Genomic DNA, 23,865 nt, shown 5'->3' with positions numbered 1-23,865 from the left:
GATGGTCCTAGCTGTAGCTTTACAGAGGGAGTTCTAGCTAAGAATAGGTCCTACTACATAAGGCTGGGTTTCCTAGGAGGAATGTTGGGTGAGACAGGAGGGATAAGCCATCTGGCCTTCTTTTCCTTGATGACACAAGCTGCAGTTACAGTGAGGTTGGTTTGTTGTTGTTGTTGTTGTTTTTACAGAGGTTCACAGGTAAGAGTTTCTCTGGAGTCTCAGAAGAGACTTGGTTTTGGACTTTTTTGTTTATGCTTCTGTTTTGTTTTGATAGTCCAGGCCGGCCTTGAAGTCACTATGTAGTCCAGGCTGTCCCTGAACTTTTGGTGATCTTCAGCCTCCCAGGTGCTGGGACTACAGGCATGCACTGCCATGTCTGACTTGAATTTGGACTTTTGAAAAAATATTGGAACTGTTGAGACTTTGGGGAGGGATAATTGAATTTCCAGTTGTACACTAAATAGTTGTATTATGTTAGAGGGAATTATAAACTCGTTATTGTCTTTACTTGGAGATTACATACTTTATACTTTAAAGAGATGTGTTTGGGTATAAAGTTGACAGGAGGTGGTATGTGGTGGTCAGGGTGGAACATCAACTTGGTTGGGCTGGGAATCTGTCCAGGCGGTTGGTAGAGCACACTTCTGGGAGTGTCTTGGAGTGTCTGGGTCACGGGAGTGTGACCTTGGGAGTCTGTGGTCTCTCACTCCTGCTCTGGTACTACTTCCCTATTCTTTTTCCTTGGTATTATAATCCTAAATATTGAGTATTGTAACCCAAGTATTGTAATCCCTTTTCTAATCTTCCTCATAATTAAAGAAGTTATATTTGTAATCTCATTGAAACATTATTGGAATGTTGGCCAGTTAATTCCAATGTACCACCTCCAATGCAACCCATGGTGAGAGTAAAGACACCAAGATGTATTCAATGCTAAGGGCAGCCAACGTGTCCTAAGTCTGATCCAAGTGAGTATATATGGACAAAAGCCTTGATCCAAAGTCTCTTCTCAGAATTTATTGTCTTGTGAAAAAGAGAATGGTTCAAGGATGCGTGACAGTGAGGATGGAGGGAAGTATGTAAATAACCTGAGCTGGCTAGCCAGGTGGGAGAAAAGCATCTTTGCAAAATGCAGAGAGAATGACATGCAGAAGGATCAATCTGTGTAGTTCAGTTAAGGTAGTACTTGAATTGTTTTTGAAGGTTGTCGCTTCAGTTTCTGATATATAAAATTTTTTTTTTATTGGTACTAGGGATCAAACTCACGACAGCCTGCTTACAAGGCAGGCGCTTATGCTGCTGAGCTAAATCCCCAGCCCCAATATATATAAACTTTTGTGCCCTGGGGACTAGTAACCCTTATTTTGAGGCTTGTACCTAGCTCCCATTCCTGGAGCTGACTGGCTCTGCCATCCCACTATGCTTCAATCATTTACAGAGAGCACTATGGAGAAAACAGGAAGCTGTCTGTTGGCCTAAAAGATTACATACTAGTACCTCAACTAGCCTTATATGCATCACTTAGAGACAATTGAAGGGAGAAGGGGATGGCATACCCTGCTTTGTACCTATCTGTACGTGGAAATAAGACTCATTTTAACTAATGTTGCAACAGTTGTTTTACAGTCAAAGTGAGTCACTCAAATTGTCTCCTACTCTGGCCACCGTGAACTAAGCAGATTTGCGTGGCCACACCAATCTGTCATAGGGTTTCTGCCTTGGAGCCAACTAACCAGGAACTGGATCCCTTGAAACTATGAACTAAATTAAATCTCTTCTCCTTTAAATTATGGGTGACGGGTATTTTGTTTAGCAATGGGAAAGCTGACTAATACATTCACAATGTTTCCTCTCTTGAAAGCCTAGGAAAGAACAGGACCAATAAAGGAAAAAGTTGTTAAGAAAGAAATCTTTTGTTTTTTGAATTTTGCAGTGCTGGGGGATCAAACCAAGGCTAGCAGGCATGTGCTCTACCACTAAGCAATATCCCCAATTCTGTGCAAAGAAATAACTAGAACATAGACAGTGTTTGCTGTTATTATCATCATTCCTGGAGCTGTGACAGAGACCAGACAGTGTAGGAAGAGACACTCCATATAATTTGCACGTGAGTCAGGGCAGACTGCAGCTGCTTCCTGTGTGACCTTGGGCATGGCACTTACCTTCCCTGAGTCTGAGGTTCCGCATATATGAAAATAAAGAGCCAGACAAAATGAACTCTGGATCTCCCCCGCCCCCATTCTTTTTTTGTCTTGAGGAGTTTGTCTGCTTGTTTGTTTGTTTTTGAGATGAAGTCTTGCTATTTTAGTTTAGGCTGGATTTGACCTTACTATGTTGCCCAGGCTGACCTCCAACTCACATCAATCCTCCTGCCTCAGGCTCCCAAGTATGGTGATTACAGGTGTGCACCATACCTCGCTCTCTCTCTCTCTCTCTCTCTCTCTTTTTTTCTTTTTTTGTACCAGGGATCAAAGTCACGACCTCATGTTTACCAAGCAGGTGCTTACACCACTGAGCTAAACCCCCAGCACCTGTCTCTTTTCTTTTGTGGTACTGGGAATCAAACCAAGGAGCACTCTACCACTGAACTATATACTCAGCCCTTTTTATTCTTTATTTTGAGGCAGAGTCTTATGAAGTTGCCAGGTAGGGCTGGCTTTGAACTCACAATTAGCCTCCTGAATAGCTGAGACTATAGGCATGCACCACTGTGTTTAGTTTCATATCTCTCTCTCTCTCTCTCTCTCTCTCTCTCATTCTTATTTATTTATTTATTTAGATCTTTTTGAGACAAGGTTTTGTGTGTGTGTGTGTGTGGTTTTTTTTTTTTTTTTTTTGGTACTGAGGATTGAATTCACAACTTCACACTAGCCAGGAAGGCACTTATGCTGCTGAGCTAAACCCCCAGCCCGTGACAAGGTTTTACTACCAGTTCAGGCTGGCCTTGAACTCATTTTGCAGCCCAGGCTGGCCTAAAATTCCCAGCAATCCTCCTGCCTCAGCCTCCCAAGTACTGGAATTACAGGCATGGGCCACTATGCCTGGCCTAGGTTTCATTTTCTTTCTTTCTTTCTGTACTGGGAATTGAACTCTGAACCTTACGCTCACTAGACAGGCACTGTGCCACTGAGATATATCCCCAGCCCTTATTTTCTAATGTGGCATTGGATACATTTTCCCCCCAGTACTTTACTGTGTGGGAATTATAGGCTACTCCTTGTGGAAGTTAGTGAAGGAGGCTGCCCCAGAGTCTGACCTCCTGGATCATACCGTCTAATCCAGGAGCAGGCACTGAACAAGTCTTTACAAGTGTAATGAAAGCAGAATTCTGAGCAGGGAGATGTGCGTGACCTGGGACTTCAGGAAGGAAAGCCCAGGGAGTGTGGAGGACAGGGCTTCCAGGGAAAGCAGGAGGGGTGGGTGGCGAAGACATGGAGAGAGTGCGAGCTCACACACTAGAGGCTGGACATCACATTTAAGAGGGAGAGTGAGAGATCTGGGGCCCCAAGCTCTGCAGGGCCCAAGTATGGAGGGACTTGTATGCCAGCAGGGTTAAGGATCATGTCTGACACAGTGGTGCATGCCTGTAATTCCAGCACTCTGAGTGGCTGAAGCAGGAAGACCACAAGTTTGTACCCAGCCAGGGCAATTTATCAATTTAGAGAGCCCTTGTCTCAAACTAAAAACCTAAAAAAGGGCTGAAGATGTGAAGGCCTGGGGTTCAATCCAGTACCACACACACACACACACACACACACATAATTTATAAAAAACTTGAAGGATGCCATGACCAGCTCTGCCATGGAAAAAGATCTCTGTGTGGCTATTTAGAGCAAGGAAGCAGGGTACTGCAAGATGCAGATGAGTTCACATCTGTCTCACCCTCTGCGTGGAGGAGGGACTGCTATCTGAATCCTCCTCCCTCTCTGTTCAAGGGGCTGCTGGCAACTACCAAATACCATTGGGCTTCTTTGAAAATTTCTTTATTTTTCTAGCTAACACTTCTATGCCTTGCTTCAAGGCTTCTTCCACTCTACAGATTCGTTGAGCACCCAATCAGGTCGAGGTACTGGGAATACAGAGCCGACCAAGGCAGATTCAGCCTCCAGCTTCTAGGCGGCAAGGGGGGAGGGGAATAGACAATAAACATGAGCACACCTATACATTGGTGGAGCAGGCGATGGAACTCAGGGCCTTCTACATGTGAGGGAAGTAGCCTGCCACTGAGCCACACTGGCAACCCAAGTGCACTTAGATAAACGAGGCAGTTTCAAAGAGTACCTAGGGCTGTGAGGGGCACTTGAGCCAGCACGGCTGGGAAGCCTTTGTGAGAAAACAGCAGGTAAACTGGATGAGAAGCAGCCGAAAGAAGAGCAAAGCCAAGCAATCCAGGCCAAGAAGAAAATAAGCAGAAATGTGAGGCTGAATAACACTGGTGCTGTGCACTGATGGCAGGGAAGGGGCCGTGATGGCTGGGGTAGCAGAAGTGTGGGAGCACAGTAAGTGTGGCTTTGGGAGCCACAGTAGAGTCTCAGAAAGGTTTTAGCAGGAAAAGTACTAACAGAGAAGCCAGTTATCATGGAGGCCCAGGCAAAAATGATAAAGACATAGGAGTTTTGGTCTGGGTATGATGAAATGCCTGTCATTCCAGCTACTCAGGAGACTGATGTGGGAGGATTACTTGAGCCCCGGAGTTCATGGCCAGCCTAGGCAACATGGCAAGACTCTATCACAATATATCTTATTATTATTATTATTATTTTTTATCGGTACCAGGGATCGAACTCACGACTGCCTGCTTGCAAGGCAGGTGCTCATGCCACTGAGCTAAATCCCTAGCCCCTTATCTTATTATTCTTAAAATATCTGTTCCTGCCATCAGATATAATAAAATCAAACAAAACAAAACAGAATAAAACCAAACCAAAAAAACAAAACAATGAAAATGATACCAGACTTTAAAAAGAGATAGTAGGGAATTAACACTGGCTACCACCATAGTTGCTATATTGCATATTGTTGTCTGTTAAATAGATGCTCAGACTATTGGCTTTAGGCTTGCAAGTCAATCAAGCAATACAGGCATTAAGTTGTTTTTTATTTTAGTAGATATCATCTCAGCCCATGTTTCTTCAAATCAGCCAGTTGCTTACCAGGTGGGAGAGTGAGGAAGTGGGGGTAATGTGGGGTTCAGCACTTCTTGTCTCCCTGACTATGCACTGGCTGGCTCACAGGAAGGGGTTAACTTCCTCTTGGTTCTCTTCCCTAGTTATGAAGGTTTTAGTCTGTAATCAGCTGTCTCCAAGGCAGGATGGCGTGGCTGAGGAGCAACTGTTCATGGTGGCAGAAGACAAATACTTCTGAACTTATGAAGGAGAGTGAACTAGCTGCCTCCTATTGTAGTTAAATTGTAAATAAACTCAGTTGTCCTTTTTTTTTTTTTTGGTACTTGGGAATGAACACAAAACCTTTGTACTGAGCTATCTCTCCAGGCCTTTTTAATTTTGAATCAGGGTCTCACTAAATCATGGAGTTACCTTAGCTGGGCTGAAAACAGGCACATACCACCGTGCGTGGTGAAGGAGGAGCTTTTTGTTCGCTAGCAGGCAGAATTGAAAAGGGACTCTGAAGTAGGAGCAAACAGGAAGATAACCAGGTGGAGTGTGTTAAAGAACCTAAAAACCCAGAGGACAAGTACAGAACACAGGACCCAAAATGACTCCATGGTTCCTGAGCACTGTACATAGGAACAATCAGAAAACAGTATTTTCAGCCCCTCATTTGAATATGGTGCTGTTTGTAGGACCAACCAGGAAGGTGTTTGCTTTTTGAGACAGGGTCTCACTATATAGTTCATTCTGGTCTTGAACTCACTATGTAGCCCAGGCCGACCTCAAAGTGTGATGCCTTCTGCCTCAGCCTCTTGAGTGGTAGGATTATAGACATGTACAGACACATGTCATTGTGCCCAGCAGAAAAGTGATTTGTGTGTGGTGTGTGTGGTGTGGTGTGGTGTGTGTGTGTGTGTGTGTGTGTGTATGTTTTGAGACAAGGTTTCACCATATACCTCAGGCTGGCCTTGACTCACTTTGTAGCCTAGGCTGGCCTCAAACTTGCAGTGATCCTCCTGCCTCAGTCTCCCAAACACTGTGATTACAGACGTGTACCACCATGCTCTGCAAAAGTGCTATTTTCAACCTTTCCTTTATGCCTGACGGGAAGTCAAGTGAGTCCACAGGGCAGTTTAAACCTGACACTAAGCCAAGTGAGTGTTTGCTAGCACAACTGTCTTAACCCTTTGTTTGCATGAAAGGGAAGCCCCAGAAATTCTGGATATAAAAGACCCCTTTCCCTATGCTCATGGCCACTGTGGGTCTGTTCATCAGCCTGCTGTTCCCTGTAGAGTATACTTTTTCCTACCTTCAATAAACATACACTTTCACTGCTTTCTCTGTGTGTCTTCTCTCATTCTTTCTTCAGGACATCAAGAACCTGGAAATAATCTCCCCATGGACTCCTTCACTGGTTACAACTCTAGAGTAGGTCTGGTGATAGAGATTCCTATAATCCTAAAACCAGGGAGGCTGAGGCAGGAGGACCAGAAGTCAAAGGCCAACTGCTGGGCTAAATGTAGAGACCCTTCCTCAAAAAACAAAAACAAAAAACTCTTCCCCAAACAAAAATCAAATGAGGGAAGAAGAAGAAGAAAGAAGAGGAAAAAGGGGTCCTGGGAATCCCAGTGTCCAGCTTCCCTACATCCTAGAGTAGATGCTGCAACCTTTGGATGGCTTGCCCTGCAGAGTCAGGGTGCAGGTGGGGCCTCTTCCGGTCAGGGGCTGCTGCAGCCAGACCTCGTGTCCCCTCCACTGGGGGATGTTGTCTTGGCTTATGAATTCCTGGGGCAAGGGGTCAGGACTGTGGCATTCCTGGGCCCCCAGAGGAGGGAAAGTGGGTTCTGGAGAAACCTCAGTGGAGTTGGAGAATGGGAACGAAATGCTACAGCCCTACAGGTCTTCAGCCAGGATTTTTTCTGTCTGGGGGAAGAGATGTCAAGAGGAGGAGGCCTGGGAGAGGACCAAGGCCCAGGTATCTCTTCTTCCTCCTGGGAACAAAGGAGACTTTGTACCTTCAGCTCTCCAAAGCTCAATTCCGCCCAGACCTCATCAACAAGGTGCTGGGGAAATAAACCTGAACCCTCTGTCCTACCACTGAACTACATCCCCAGTCCAGAGAGAAATTCTTTCCAAAAGGAGCAAGCTTGTTAGCAAGCTTGGAGCAGTAACATAGACCGTTAACTCCAGCTACTTGGAAGGCTGAGACAGGAAGGTCATAAATTCAAGAGCCTGTTTCAAGATAAAAAATAACAACAAAAACAACAAACAAGAAATAAAAAGGGCTGGGGTATAGCTCAGTGATATATAGCACCCTGGGGTTCAAACGCCCACCCCATCGTTAGCACTGATGCCCATCTCTCCTTTAAAACACCTCTCCCTGTGTCTGTATCTTTCTTGCCCGTCTCCTGAATCTGCAGCCCACTTAGATCTGGCTCTCTCCAGGTCAACACAGGTCCACCTGACTTGTAGTCTAAGGACCTCATCGATCTCTTCCATGGACAAGGCAAGCACTCTATCACGGACCACTTACTAAAAATTTTTTTTTAATACGTATTTGCAGTACATAATGACTGTGGGGAGGTCGGTACATACATATAACACATCTCAATTCTTTTTTTCCCTGCTTCCCCCACCACCGCCATTTTTTTTTTTTTTTTTTTTTTTTTGTCTTTTTGAGACAGGGTCTCGCTATGCAGTTCAGGCTGGCCTTGAGCTCACTTTGTAGCCCAGGCTGGTCTTGAACTTGCAACGATCCTCCCACCTCAGCCTCCCGAGTGCTGGGATTACAGACATGAGCCACCACGTCTGACTTCTGCTCTCCTTTAAAAACATTTTTTTTTTGCCAGCATCAGGTTCATTTATTTATTATATAAGTTCTTATGAAGTAAATCATCATAAACACAGATTAACCAAGATTAACAGTCCAAAAATATAAAAAACCACATAATTATATACCATGTTAAGGTGCACTCTTAGATACACTGGTCATGCTGGATAACTTTTTTTCTCTTTTTTATTTTGTACTTTATTTGTATATTGGTTTTGTCATATAGGAGAAACCATGAAATACTTAAACTTGTGATCTGATGTAGTTCACTTAATGTTATGGTCTCAAGGTGCATCTATTTTCCTATAAATCACTATAGTTTATGGCACAATAGTACTTCATTGTGTATAAATACATTTTTTGTTCATTCATCTGTTGATGAACATATAGGTAAGCTTCCAAGATTTAGTTATTAAGAATTATGCTGTTATAAACATGGATACACATAGATCACTGTAATTTGATGCCTTTAATTCCTTCAGAAAGATATTTAGAAGGTGAATAGCTGGGTCAAGTGGAATTTCTGTTTTCAGTTTTTTGAAGCATCTCCATACTAATTTCCACAATGGTTGTGCTGATTTACATTCCAACCAACAATGCATAAAGTTTCCTTTTCCCCCAGAGCCTTGCCAGCACTTATTAGATTTCTAAAAGATAACCATTCTTTCTGGAGTAAGACAGAATCTCAGGGTAGTTTTATTTTGTAATTTTAATTTTATTTTTTTGGTACTGGGGATTGAACTCACAACTTCACACTTGCCAGGCAGGTGCTTATGCCACTGAGCTACATCCTTGGCTCTTAGGGTAGATTTAATTTGCATTTCTTTAATGGTCAGTGATGTTGAACAGTTTTTAATGTATTTATTGGCCATTTGTACTTCATCTGAGAAGCCTATTCAAATCAGATGCCCAAACTGATTGGGCCTTTAAATTTGGGGGGGGGGGTCTAATTTTTTTCAAGTTTGTTATATTCTAGATATTAGTCCTTTGTTATTGGGTCCTGACCTAGATCCCCAATCTCCCAAATGAGTAGTATATGGTGAATTTTTAAATAAATGACAAATGGTGTGATTTTAGGGCTCCAGGAGAATCAAAACCCTTTAGCCGAGTTCAAGACCCTGAGGGCTAAGATGAGGGCCAAGACCAAGACCGTCCTGATCTGGACGGCCCATATTTATTAGGACCAAACAAAGAGAAGGGAAACTGAGGAAAGCACGGGAAATGAGCAGGACCTTGGGAGTCACTTCAAAGACTTCTCCAAGTGGTACATTATGTCAATTAAGGAGAACTGTCTTATCTCCATGATGACATTTATGGCAGGAGTGAGATGCCTGCAGCTGCAGTCTCTATCTGCTTAATTAGTGTTTGAGCCAGGTGTCCTCATTTGTAGCCTTATGTTGCCCTTTGAGGTATCTCTGGCCTCACAGGACACTACAGGCCTCAGCCAGGACCAGTGATTCATAGAGGACCACTTACTATAAATCAGCTCTCCTTGCCAAGCAAGAGGCCGAGCCCTAGGACAGAGTCACAGATAAACATTGAAAGCCAGTTAGTTAATTTCTAAATCTTGCTCAGAGCCACTACGTAGTGGTCTCCAAAACCTTGTGTGAGAATAAGCAGGCAAAATTTTTCCCCATGTTTCTCTTCACCCAGTTGACATCTCCCTTTGCTATACAGGCTTTTAATTTGATGGGATCCCATTTTTTGGGTGTAGTTCTTGTGCAATTGGGGCTCTGCTCAGAAAGAAAATCTTTGCCTACACCTAAGTCTTTTTTTTTGGTACTGGGGATCAAACTCACAACCTCACGCTTACCAGGCAGGCACTTGTGCCACTGAGCTGAATTCCCAGCCCTACACCTAAGTCTTTAAGAATTTTACCTATATTTGTCTTCCAGCAGATTGTTTCTATGTGAGTATTTAGATCTGTGATCCATTATGATTTTACTTAGTTCACAGTGAGAGATATGTGTCTAGGTTCAGTCTTTTGCATGTGGATAGTCAGTTTCCCAGCACCATTGGTAAAGAGGTTATCTTTCCTCCAGTGAAAGTATATGGCTCCTTTATCATAAATAAGGTAATTGAAACTGGGCATGGTGGCACACTCCTGTAATCCAAGCACTTGGGAGGCTGAAGCAAGAGGGTTGTTGCAAGTTCAAGATCAACTGGGCTACAAAGTGAACCTGAAGCCAGCCTGCACTGCATAGCAAGACCCTGTCTCAAAAAGACTGAAAATAAAAAGAAAGGTAGTTAGGTAGTTGAGTATGCCTGGAGTTGTTTCTGCATTCTCTATTCTGTTCCATTGATCCACAAGTCTGTATTTTGTTTTGTTTTGTTTCTTGTTATTTGAGATAGGGTCTTATTTTGTATTGCAGACTGGCCTCAAAATTGTGATGCAGCCCAAGCTGGCCTCAAATTTTCAGAGATCTTCCTGCCTCTTCTGAGTGCTGGATTACTGTTGTGTGCAACTACATCCATTTGCCATGTTGTTTTTAACATTGTAGCTTTGCAGTTTAATTTGAATTCTAAGATAGTGATGTTCCCTGGCTTGCCCTTGTTGCATGGAATTGCTTTTGCTATTCTAGGCCTTTCTGGTTCCATACAAATTTTAAGTGTTTTCTTTCTTTTTTTTTGAGACGGTGTCTCGCTATGCAGTTCAGGCTGGCCTTGAGCTCACTTTGTAGCCCAGGCTGGTTTCGAACTCACAACAATCCTCCCACCTCAGCCTCCTGAGTGCTGGGAATACAAGCATGAGCCACCACGCCCGGCTAAGAGTGTTTTCTTCAGCCAGGGATATAGCTCAGCAGCACAGTGACTGCCTGGCAAGTGAAAGGTCCTGAGTTCAATTACAAGTACCAAAAACCCAAACAAAATGAAACCAAAAACAAAAAACCCAGTGCTTTCTCTATCTCCATGAGGAACACTACAACTGGTATTGTTTGTTTTGGTTGAGACATAGTCTCAGCATGTAAGTCAGGCTGCCCTCCAACTCAGCAATCCTCCTGCCTTAGCCTCCTAAGTACTGACATCACACCCAGCTTACTATTGGTATTTTGATCGGGATTGTGTTTAATTTGTATAACAGTTTTGGAAGTATAGCTGTAGTGGGTCTGCCTCTCCAAGAACAGGGAATATTTTTCCATTTCCTGATGTACCCTTCAATGTCTTTTTTCAGAGTACTGTAGTTTTCATTGTAGAGGTCTTTTTGGTTAGGTTAGTGTCTCAAAGGTAATACCAGATTACAGAGAAATTGCAACAGCTATGCAAACCTAGTAATATCAAGCAAATCAACTACTGTAGTATCCAAGACAAAACTGCATATTAATGTACTATGAATCTATGACAGGGGCCAAGGATATAGCTCAGCAGCACAGCTCCTCCCTGGCAAGTATAAGGTTGTGAATTTGATTCCCAGTACAAAAAAAAAAAAAAAAAGAAAGAAAGAAAGAAAGAAAAGATGCCTACTGGTATCTAGTAAGAATCTATTACATATCACCCTTAACCTTAGAAAAGAAATCCACAATTACTGTGTAAGCATTAAGACAATCCAGGTACTTATTTACAAGTAATGCGTACTAGAAGTGGCAGCTATATCTCCACTACTGGTAAAAAGAATTCAATGGTAATTTTACAGTTAACAATCAAGAAGATTGATACAGCTTTACTGTTAATATTATTAAAGTATAGGGTTGAGAATGGGGGAAATGCAAGAGGGGAATTTTGAAACTTTGTACTATATGATATGAGAAGGAGTGAAAAGTGGTACAAAAGATCTTATTGGGGAGAAGAAGGATATTTATAGAATTAGGCAAAGGAGGAGGAGAGCTGATGAGAAACAGAAGATAAAAGTAAAAGAAGAGAATAAAGAAATTACATGGGTAGCAAAAATGAAAGTTAAAAATGAAAGGGAGAAAAATTAGAAAGGAACATGTGGGAAGAATAAAGAAGAAAAAGGTAAGAAGCAAGGAAGAAGGATAAAGGAAGTAAACTGGAAAGAAAGAAAAAAGGAAAAGAAGGGAAAAAAAAAAAAAAAAAACCCCAAACGTGAAAACAACACTCTCAAATCCAGAGAGTTCGTGCTGAGCCTGGCCTCTGGTCAGGGGGTAGAGCCTGTGTCCTGTAGCTCCGTTCCCTCAGGGGGTTTGTTTCAAGCCTGACCACACTTACCTGGCCATGAGTGTGTCCTGCGGCTGTCTCTCACCCAGTCACTGTGAGAACACAGGACTAGAACCCTGCAGAGAACCATCCTGTATTTGCTGTGAGTTGGGTTGGAACAGTCACCTTCTGGGGAACAGGGTCTGGCTAAGCACTCTCCAGGGACGCGGTGGGGGTGGACTGGGGTCACTTAGCAGCTGTGGGCTGTTAGAACCTCACTGTCCCTGCAGCTCACAGCACCCGCCCCTTCCTTCCACTCCTCATTTCTCCCTGGAACCTTCTGGAATTCCCAGCTTACAGTTTGTGTCTGTTGATTTGGTCTCCCTTTCCCGAAAGCCAGGAGCCAGAGGCAGGAGCAAGGAGAAGGTGCATAATGTCCCTTCTCTTTTTGTCCTCTGTTCTGTCTCTTCAGTTTCTCTCTAGGTTTTAATTTTCCTGTCAAGGCCAGCCTGGGGATACTCAGTGAGTTCAAGGCCAGCCTGAACTACATGGCAAGACACTGTCTCAGCAAACTTTAAGAAAAAATTCCCTGTCAGATCCTTCCTGGGAATCTACTCTCTTTTTCTCTTCCCCAGGTTGTTGTTATCCTGTGTCTGGATTCTGAATCTCAGAGAGGCTGAGTTTTTGTTGCTTGCTTTCCCACTATTTTCCCAGAAGTCTTTTTTTTTCTTTTGAGACCTGTCTCAAAAGCTCGGGCCAGGCTGGAACCCGCTATACAGCTCAGGCTGGCCTAGAGCTCATGGTAATTGTCCTGCCTCTGCTTCCCAAGGACTGGGATCACAGGCCCACGCCACCACATTCAGCTACTTTGCTTTTTGTTTTGTCTTTTTTGAGACAGTTATAGTTCTTTTTTGTAGTCCAGGCTGGTCTCAAACTCACAGCAATCTCGCCTCCGCCACCCAAGTGCTGGGATTACAGGTGTGCACCACCATGCCCTGCTATTTCCTTTTGAGACCGCAGCAATTCACTAAACTGCTCAGACTGAATTCAAACTTGCCATTCTCCTGCCTAATCTCCCAAGTAGCTGAGAATATAGGCACGCAGTATGGTGTCCAGTCTTGAAATTTTTGACCCATTTATTCTATAGATAATTTATAACTTTGAATCATTTACTAATTATCACTTGTTCCATCTTTTGTTTTTCCACGAGCAAGGTAAATACCTTAAAGGTATAGACTATTATCAGATTCCTAACACTATACTGTGTTTGGGAGAGATTGAGTGTCAGATAAATTTATAAGCTAGAGAAGGAAATGTGGAGTGGGAAAGAGGAGTTTGGTGGACAGTCCTCAGTTTATCCACTCTGCCCCTCTGGGTCAGCATACTGGTTTAGTTTATCTTGCTGAGCTCCCTAAGAGAATGGAAGAGAGGGGTATTAGGTAAAGGTGTGAATTGTAGCAACTAGTTCAAGTGGTAGAAAGAGTATGTGCTTGGTATGCTTAAGGCCCTGGGTTAGATCCCCAGCACGAAAAAGGAGAAGGAGAAAGAGAAGGAGAAGGAAGAGGAGGGGAGGGACGGGGGAAGAGCGCTAAGCAAGAAAGAAAGCACGAAAAAGAGAAAAGAAATTAAAGTGTAAGTTGGAGGGCTAAGATGGGGCCCAAGGAAATATGTATAATGCTAAATGAAACTATTTGCCTTTGCTATCTTTAAAATTAAAAAAAAAAAAAAAGAAAACTGCTTGCCAAGGTAGGCAGCCCAGATGGGTGAAGGATGAACAGCTGAGGCTGATGGTCCAGGTTTGGGGCAATTGCTTAAATATCAGGTCTGCATTCAGAGAAGAAGTACAAGCCTGGTCAGAGTCACAGAATGTGTCCTGCTCTGAATTCCGTCAGTAATCTCCGAGTCTGTATATTTTTCTGGAGCCTGGGAAGATTTCTCAGACCTGCCTGCCTATTTACAAACATTCATCAGCCAGAGCACATTCTGTGTGGACGTCCCTATTTCTGCCTTAGCTCCTTTTCCATTTATTTATTTTATTTATTTTTTCACTTATGAAAGGCGGCAGAGAGAAAAATAACCATGAAAGAAGAGTCAAGTTTCCTATTGGTCTTCAGACATAATTGCCCACTAAGGACAGAACATAAGAATCTGAATGTAAACTTACCTGGAAAATACCAAACAGAGCAATACTTTTAGAACCTATCTCTCTCACTAACTTACTTTTAATTGGGTTGAATTTTTGGACAGTGCCAAAGATTGAATCCAGTTTTTGTGCATGCTTGGCAAGCATTCCACCACTGAGCTGTACAGGCACCCTGCTCACTTTTTGGTTTGGGAAATATCCAGTCAGTAACATAGCTGGGTAACTGGGAATCTCATACGGTGGTTTCCAAACACAGTTTAGAGCCGGGTTTATGGTCCAGGGGTCCAGCACTTCCAAAACACTGCAAAGGGGAAAAAAGACAAATCACAGCTTGCTCAACTTGGCAACTGAGAATATGGACCCTAAAATTAAACCATTTGGATTTCAATCCTTCCCCTGCCATTGACTAAATATATGAGCTTGGGCAAGTGACTCAACCTCTTTTGTTTTTCTTTTTATTTGTTCATTTGTTTGGTTGGTTTTTTGGGACAGGGTCTCACTATGTAGCCCAGGCAAGCCTCAAACTCATAGCAATCCTTCTGCCTCGGGCTCCTGAGTGCTAGGATTACAGGTATGTGGCAGCATGCCTGGTGACTCAAGCACTCAGGCTTTGTTTTGCTTTGCTTTGCTTTTCTGAGATTTGAGTCTTGCTATAAAATTCAGGCTAGCCATAAACTCACTGTGGAGCCCAGGTTGGCCTCAAACTCCCAAGGGCTGGATTATAGGTGTATGCCTTTGCTTCTAAATCAGACTCTATTTTATGATCTGTAAAATGGCTAAATACCTCAGTCCTTCCCCCAACAGGTCCCAAGGTACAGGTGAGACAAAATACTTTTATTTATTTATGTTTTTGACAGAGGTCCTTCTGAAGACTATCAAAAGAGGAGGGGCTTCTGGGAAATGTTTGGCTAATATACCTGCATGTGCCCCAGAGCTGCTGTGGGGAAGGAGTCTTCACAGTGGCCCTCAATCCACTCCCTCTACAGATTCTTAGCCCTGGAGCTCTGCCCTTTTACCTACATCTTCTCTCTTTTTCCCACTATGTGCTGAACCCTTGTACTTTGCTACAACTGCAAAGGGCCTCCCTCCTTCCCTGTTCAACAATCCCATTTACCCAGAGACTCACAGGGACTTATGGTGCCAGCAATACTGAAGATCTAGAGATGGTTGTAAATCACAAAGTACCACTAATCCCAAACTCCACTGCTGGCTCTGGGCATTTTTCGTGCTTAGGCTTGACCCAAAGGTCCAATCTTCCTTTTTCTCTTCCTTCTTCCATATCCTTTTCTTTTCTGTCTCAGCTCACTCATGCAACATGTTCGAGGAGGGTACATCATCAAGAGTATCCTCAAAAGGCTGTTAGGCAAACAGATACTCAAGGATGAGTAGCTTCTAGAACATGGCAAAATGCTGGACATGCTGATGACACATTTGAGGTCTTGTGCAGCTTCTGAACTGTGGAGACAGTGCCAAAGACTAAACTATTGCAGGATGACCCCAGAGGCCCATGCCCCGAGAGGAGATTTGGTGTAAAAAATAGTAATAAAGAATGAAGTCCAGAGAAGGAAAGTGACTTACTTAGTGGCTTAACCTGGTTAGGACTTGGGTTTCCGAATTTCTCAGAAGGCTTTTTTCAGTGTACATCCCTGGACACTCCCAGAAGAGAGCCACTAAAAGTCCTACCAAACTGCTAGGCCCAGGGAGTGAGAAGCTTTGAAGCTAAGCAGTGCTAATGGGCTGGAAAGAGATTGGGATTTAGAGTTAGGTTGCCAGAAGTGGCTTTGGATAGGACAGAGTCCCATCATAACCAAAACTACTGTTAATTGAAGTTAATGACTCACTTGAAAAATGGGGCAGACAGCTAGGATCATGGAATGATAGGGGCATGGATTTCTGCTCGCTGCTCTTCCAGGCACCTTCACACACTTGATTTATTTATTTATTTTTTTGTCTTTTTTCTTTTTATCGGTACCAGGGATCGAACTCACGACTGCCTGCTTGTAAGGCAGGCGCTTATGCCGCTGAGCTAAATACCCAGCCCCTTCACACACTTTATAACACAATTTGAAAACATCTCAATGCCCTCTAGATATTTGCTCCCCCTACTCTACCAAACATAAAGGTTTTCTTTCTTTCTTTTTTTTTTTCTTTTTTCTTTTTGGTTGTGATATTGGAGATCCTTACAGGGAGCTACATCCACAACCCTCTCTCACTGCTTTTTTGTAGATAATGTCTCAGTAACTTCCTAAATTGCCCAGGCTGAGCTCTGATTTGTGATCCTCTTGCTTCAGCTTCCCAGAGTGCTGGGATTACAGGCATGCACCAACATGCCCAGCTAAAAATGGGATTCTTATTTCTAGGCACTTGTATTTTCCTCTACAGGTTATTTCAGAAAACTAAGAGTTTTGTAAAACTCTTTCAGAGTTTGCCATATATATTTGAGAAGTAAAAAACTGAAGAATGCTGTGGGCCAGATGAATAACTGAAAGCTTCTTAAATACATTACCTCTATACTGGTAATTGCTGAGTTACAAAATATTCAGTACATCATTTATTATTTATTTAGTGGTACCAGGATTGAACTTACAAACTTGCATTTACCAGGCAAGTGCTTACACCACTGAGCTAAAACCCCAGCTCTCAGTATAGCTTTAGTGAAATGCTCTAGTAAAACATTTTAGATGTGATTTCCAAGTTTCTCAGTAAATTGAAAATTTACAGTAAATTGCCTCCAATAGGCAATCTCCACTACCTCTTCTAGTTTGTAAATGTTCTGTGAGTCTGCTTTGCTAGTAAGGGTTAGAGCCACCCAGTATTCTGACACTTAATTGAAAGACTGATTTCCAAACTATTGTGCAAATCTCCCAGGTACTTAGCTGAGTCTCATGGCCTGTTCAATCCTAGGAGACACGTTGGCATCGGGCCAGAGAAGGGGCTGGGTGTGGGCACAGGGTCTCCTGGAACAGCCTTGGTTTACAATAGCAGCACTTTTTCCTGGTGAAGGCAGGCTGAAGCCTTGAAAAAAGATTTAGCCGTTCACAATTTTTGGTTTGTTTGTTTTTGAGATGTACAGTTCAGGCTGTCCTTGAACTTGATGTACAGCCTAGACTAGCCACAAATTCCCAATAATCCTGCCTTAACCTCTGGAGTGGTGGATTTTAAGCATGCACTGAAATGGCTGGCTTTGTCCAACATTTTGTGGCTCATAAACAATGCATCAAAAATGAAAACAAAACAATGCATCAGGAAATATTTATATACCCTCATCTTTGCATCCATGTGCAATGTTGATCGGTAGAATAGATTTCTAGACATAAGATTACTGGGTTGATTAGTTTATGTATTATCAATGCTTTTGTTTGTTTTCTTTCTTACTTTAGTGTTTTTGAGACAGAGATTCATTGTGTATTCTATGCTAGTTTTGAACTCACTGTGTAGTTTAGGCAGGCCTTGAGCTCAAGGCAATCCTCTTGCTTCAGCCTCCCAAGTGCTGGAATTATAGGCACATACCACAGTGCCTGGCTGTTTTTTTTTTTTTTTTTTTTTTTTAAGGCAGAGTCTTGGAGCTGGGGATTTAGCTCAGCGGCATAAGCACCTGCCTTGCAAGCAGGCGGTCGTGAGTTCAATCCCTCGTACTGATAAAAATGAAAAAGACCCCCCCCACAAAAGACAGAGTCTTAAGTAGTCCACAGTAGTTTCACACTCGTGATGTTGCCAGGTTTGACCTCAAACTCAGTATATTATTGCCTCAGCCTCCTCAGTGCTAAGATTACAGGTGTGTGCCACCATGCCCAGTATATTGGTTTTTTTTGTTTTGTTTTTACGGTACTGAAGAGTGAACTAGTGCCTTTGTGCTGAGCTGCATGTCGAGCCTTTTGTTGTTCTTTATTATTTTGAGACTGGGTCTTACTAAATCACTGAACTCTCCATTCTCTTTCACTAATCTTCCAAAGTGCCTGGATTCCAGGTATGTGCCACTATACTTGACCCATTTCCAGTTTTGATAAACTTGGCCAAAATGCAACTACCCATAGAGGTTTTAGCAATTTTTATAAGCAATAGTTTTAATGTAAGGACTTTGCGGAAAAAAAAATAAGCAATAGTGTATGAACGTCCTTATTCTTCATCCTTGGTCTATTTACGGAGCCTTTAACTGCTAACATCACAACTGTTAAAGTTTATAGAAAGTCACTGAATTGGGATGAGCTTCTGCACTAGGCCCAGTTAGTCAAACTGTCAAACCAAAATGGAGCCACTCATGCTGAAATTCCAGATAAATAAACACAACTAACACATTTACCTAATAGTCTAAAAAATTAGAGAGAAAATGGCCAAATCCCCAAAAAGGCAGTTTTAGCAAACATGTTAAGATTCCTCTGCTTTAACTTTTTCAAAAGTAACTCCAAAACTAGCAATCCAATTTTTTTCTGCTTTTCTCAGCCTTCTCTTTTAGCAACCTTTGTCTAAAAGCAACTTCTGTTCAACTCCTCAAGACCCCTGCTCTATTTTATAGATTAAGATGTTACTTGATTCATGAAGAGATTTACTTTAAAAAAAATTCTTTTTGAGTCATGAGTTCAATTCCCGGTACCAAAAAAAATTCTTTTTGACACAAAATCCAGTTATATAGTCCAGCTTAGCCTCAAAATTGTGAACCTCCTGCTTAAATCTCCCAACTATTGGGGCTACAGGTATGCACCTTTAAGTCTGATGCCAACAAATTTTTTTTTTGAGACAGTGTCTTACTATGTAGCTCAGGCTGGCTCAAACTCACAGTGATTCTTCTGCGTCAGTGTTCTGAATGCTGGGATAACAGGTGCATGCCACCATGCTTGAACAAGGTATAAACTAAATTTGTTGTGGGGGAAAAAACCCACAAAAATTTTTAGAATTTTTTTGGTGCAACAAGGAATGCAGTCTCTTAATATTTTTTTTAATATTAAGGGCTGGGAATCCATCCATGGCTTCATACTTAGTCTCTAGCACTCTAGAATTGAGCTATATCCCTGGCCCTTGCCTTATAAATTTTATTCTGAGAAAGGGTCTGGTTAATTACTCAAATTGCTCTTGAACTTGGGATATTTCTGGTTCAACCTGAGAAGCTGGTATTAAAAGCAAACACTATCATAACCAGCCCTCTATTTTCTATCTACTTTATTTCCCTGAAAATAAGATTAGATCTTATATTAATTTTTATCCAAAGATGCAATAGGGTCTATTTTCAGGGGATGTCTTATTTTTTCATTATAACAATCTACATTTATTCACATACAAAAATCTACACATGTTCATGTATAAAAATCTATGTTTATTCAAATATAGTAATATCATCTTCTGGCCAACCATAACTCTTCAAACCCCAAATTTCGGCCTGAATTTCTTGTGACTCTGTTTTCTGTAGAACCATTGGCTCCAACCTCTCATGTACAGCAATAGAACTCACCTTAAATGGGCACTTTTTGTTCATGTAGCCTGCTCATGGTGCATGGGCAACACAGCTGTCAGTGATTTTATCATATGAATTATTCATCCAAGTTACAACCTCTTGTAGGCTGTGTTTCACAAAGTTTCTACTAAATTGTGTTAATTGAAGACTTACAAGTTAGAGGTGATAACCAAAATGATGACAGTTAAAAATGATGGTCCACGGGGCTGGGGATTTAGCTCAGCAGCATAAGAGCCTGCCTTGCAAGTGTGCAGTCGTGAGTTCAATCCCTGGTACCGATAAAAATGAAAAAGACAAAAAAAAAAAAAATGATGGTCCACATAAAAGCAACAAAAAATTGCAGGTGCCAAAATTCAGAAAATGTTTATTTCACATGAGTGCATGGAGTACATCTATTACACACACAATGCACTGAATTACAAAGATTCATACTAGACACAGCCATATTCGTTTGTTAAGTGCACTGTTTGTTTGAAACAGGGTCTCACTATGTAGCTCATGCTGGCCTTGAACTTGAGGGGATCCTCCTGCCTCAGTCTCTCCTGAGTGATGGGACTTCAGGTGTGCACCCACTACTCCTGGCCTTGCACACATTATATGTACATTGTGTCTGTAATGATCAGTCATTTAGAAATGTCTTGCGTACATCTGTTTACATAGGTGTTTAGTTTTTGTCCAAAGGCACTTACTTGGGTATTTACAATTTTTGTTATCATTTATTTTAAGTATTAATTTCAATAAACTTTCTTTATATTTAATTAGATTAGTATTATTTTATAATGGAACACATCCATCATGTGTTGACCTTCATTGGGGCTTATTTTGGGGGTGGTATTTATATTATGATCATCTTGAAAAAGTAAGCTAGGACTTATTTTCTGGTTAGGTCTTATTTTTGGAGAAATATGATATCTGGTATACCCGGCTGAAGTCCCGGTTCAGAGTTCTCATAGCCTCAGTTCTTGACGGATTTTTCTTTGGACCCTAACTAATAGTTATTCTCTGAAAATCTGCTGTTTTGCAGAAACTGCAAATATCCTCCGCAATTGTTTTTATGGACTTAGCCAATCCGAGAGCTTTATTCATTTCTCCTTGCTGCTGATTGGCTGTTGCTCTGTAAACCATCTCAGAAAGATGCACTAACACATCTGCAGCATCAAACGTTGCTGTGCTGCGTGCAGCTAGCAATCTCCAGTGTTCTCAGTTTCGTTCTTCTAAAACCCTAAGATCCCTAAGATGCTGCCATAATCGCCTACACCTTCTAAGGCTTCTGACAGTGAATCTAAACACCAGGAAAAGTTTAAGGTACTCCACGAGGCGTTTGAACTACTGGATTTGCTTTGGGAACTAAAAAGTTATGCTGCAATAGCATAACAAGCATTTATAGGCATTTTTCAGACCATATCTGAAACTTGCGGTTTTTCATAATTCGTGGGTGCTCTAGGAACATAATACCTGCCAATTTGGGAAGTCCATTGTATTTATGTGTTGAAGGGTTTTGAAATTTGTTCTTCAAATTCCTCAAGGGCTCAAGGGAGTCTCCTGCCTCAACTTCCTGAATAGCTGGGACTATAAGCGCGAGAGAGTTCTCTCACAGGTTTATTTATTCTTATTTTTTGGGTTTTGTTTTGAAACAAGGTCTCACTATGTAGTCTAGGCACGTCTTTAACTCACGGAGTTCCTCCTGCCTTGGTTTCCAGGGTACTGGGATTACAGGTGTGTGCTACCACTTTTGGCCTTTCTCCCACAGTTTTAACAAAACAAGTGTTTGGGGGGCACATAAGCCAGTGTAAGACTGATGGCTAAGAGTTTAGCTACTTAGCCTAGCCGGGAGGGTAAGGAGAGATAATAGATGTTTTTCAAAAAGTGAAACAATTAATTCACATTTCCTTCTCAGTCTTCTCTGACTTGGAAATAGGTGACCACAAATTCTTACAAATTGCGTACTATAGTATAAATAACAAATCATTGCTAAAGATGTCCTGAATTTCTATTTCCTGAGGTAAAGAGCACATTCATTTTCATTTCTTCCAGGTCTCAAACCATGGGGAGAGCTTGCTTTTATACTTGTCTGCAAGGCGCATACTTATTTTTTCAGGGTTATGCACCTCGCCCCTCGCCGGGAATGATGCTTCATCCCCGGCACTTTTTAAATTTTATTTGCAGGGCTGGGGATTTAGCTCAGTGGCATAAGCGCCTGCCTTGTAAGCAGGCAGTCGTGAGTTCGATCCCTAGTACCGATAAAAACGAAAAAGACAAAAAAGAAAAAAAAATTCAAAATAAATTTTATTTGGAGACTGCCCAAACTGATCTGCTCCTACTATCTCAGATTCCTGAGTAGCTGGACTTAAAGGCGTAAGTGAGCATGTGAATCACATCCCTTCTTGGAGAAGCAGAGATTCCAAGAAAGTTCCCTTGTTACAGCAAAGGAAGATAAAACTAGGTGAGTACTTGGAGACTACATTCCCCAGCATGCATTGCTCCGCTAGGATGCAAGCCAGTGGCGGAGCGATGACGCACTACACTTGCGACGGGAAATGAGGCGGGGCGCACGACTACGTATCCCACGGTGCAGAGTCTCGCTCTAGACCGCTCCTGGTTTGCTTTCCCATCTAAAGGAGTACGATGACAGGGAAACGTTTCCGTTTACAATTCCCGGAGTCGGCCAGGCCGTGTCATTTCAAGAGGGGACAATAGGGGGCTACTTCACGCTATCTGTTAAGTAGTTCCTGCATAAGGGAGGCGAGACGTCAGGGAATGCTCCTGTATTGTTTCTCAAAGGCAATGCCAGGCCCTTCATTGGTTGAAGACTTGAGGCAGGTGGAAAGTCCTTGGAGCCCCAAATCGAAGTTATTGGTGGCTCCCTATTGGCCCTAATCGGGAGCGGAGGCGCGAGGGCGCGGACTCCCGTCCCTAGGGACTGGTGAAAGGCAATTGGCCGAAACCCGCGAAGTAGGAGTCCGGATTGGTAGTTGCTAGCAGGAGCTTGGTTTCTTCCTCGATTTCTGCGAGTGATAGTGTGTGATTGGTTTAAATCCGCGGGCGCCTGTCGGTGATTGGGCGAGACCTGAGGGCCGGCTGCGGTTATTGGCTAGTGCTGGGGGCCATCCCTCCTCCGGCGGGCTGCGAATGATGAAATGGGAACGGGGAGGGGAAAGGCCGCGACGTGAGCGCGCGACCTCCGGCGCCATTTTGTAGAGAAACAAGCGGAGTTAACTGAAGAGGGGGGTCGAGGAGAGTCGGAGTCGGGGACCCAGGAGATTCCTGTGTCCAGCGCCGCCGGAACCGCTTGAGGTGAGGTGGGCTGGGGTCAGGGACTGGCATAAAAGGACGGTGTCAGTCTGAGTGCGCGAGTACGGGTAGAAGAGGGATCCGTGCTGGCCCTGGGGCCCCTTGGAAGTGTTTCCCGGAGCTCCGGGGAACGAGGGTCGGCCGGGACGGGAGAGTGGAGGGAGGCGGGAGAGGACGGACTGTCCTCCCCGTGGTTCGCGGAGCCTTCGGATCCTGAAGGAAAGAGGCTGGTGCCAGGCTCCTGGAAGCGCAGGGCTGGGCGCGGGCTGAGCCCCGCGGTGGCCCCCAGCCCGGGCCTGGAGGTTCAGGATGGCGGTGGCGTCTGTTGTGGACCTCGCTTCGCGCGGGCTCTGCTCACCCTGACCCACAAGCTTTTCAACTGCTCCGCTCCTTTCTCCCGCGCTCCGGGGCTACGACCCTCGGGCCCCCCTGCTCTAACTCCTGGGCGCGGGGACCGTGTTCGGAGCTGTTGCCGGCTCCCGGTTCGGTTCCGGGTCCCAGAGCGGCCTGCCAACCCCCCGCGTGCGCCCCCGGCGCGGTGTCAGCCGGATGTTTCGGGTCCTGCCGGTGGGAGGGGCGCGCGCGAGCACTTCCTTGTTACTTCTTGGCCACAGGTTTTTGTTTCACTCGCGCGCCCTGGCTCACACTTTATCCAGAGCCGGCCCCCCGCGCTGAACTCAGGGCCTGTGCAGTGGCGGCTCTCATGCTCATCCAGGGCCAGTGTCCTCCAACGGGCCGAGTACTTGCAGGCCCCAGGGCTGCTGAGCAGTTTGCTGCAGGTTTTGTGAAGGTTGCTTCAGGCCAAATTGAAGATACTCTTTTTGCAGTAACACCCACAGCGGTCCCTTGCCTGTGCTTACAAGATGTTACCCTTATGAGGACTATACTTTGTAGCTTCAAAAGAAAGTGATCTCTGTGGTTTGAAAACGTTGTATTTAAAGTAAACTTGGTG

General features: G+C 43.5%; 1 protein-coding gene and 1 pseudogene across 9 annotated transcripts in view; both read left to right on the top strand.

Annotated features, from left to right (window-relative positions):
* LOC111757442 (myb-related protein B-like) overlaps positions 1–23,701 on the top strand; it is a 30,325-nt pseudogene extending 6,624 nt beyond the window's left edge.
* Positions 22,714–23,865, top strand: part of Cnot1 (CCR4-NOT transcription complex subunit 1) — a 92,480-nt gene continuing 91,328 nt past the window's right edge. For all 9 annotated transcript variants that reach the window (XM_063247421.1, XM_063247417.1, XM_063247419.1 and 6 more), the window contains exon 1: positions 22,714–22,916. The gene's annotated coding sequence lies outside the window, so the exon portion shown is untranslated. The remainder of the gene's footprint in view (positions 22,917–23,865) is intronic.

Source organism: Cavia porcellus, unplaced genomic scaffold, assembly GCF_034190915.1.
Source record: "Cavia porcellus strain 051 isolate PalLab524CR breed Dunkin Hartley unplaced genomic scaffold, mCavPor4.1 scaffold_4, whole genome shotgun sequence".
In the NCBI taxonomy this organism is placed as follows: Eukaryota; Metazoa; Chordata; class Mammalia; order Rodentia; family Caviidae; genus Cavia; species Cavia porcellus.
This window is presented reverse-complemented; position numbering and strand designations above follow the sequence as displayed.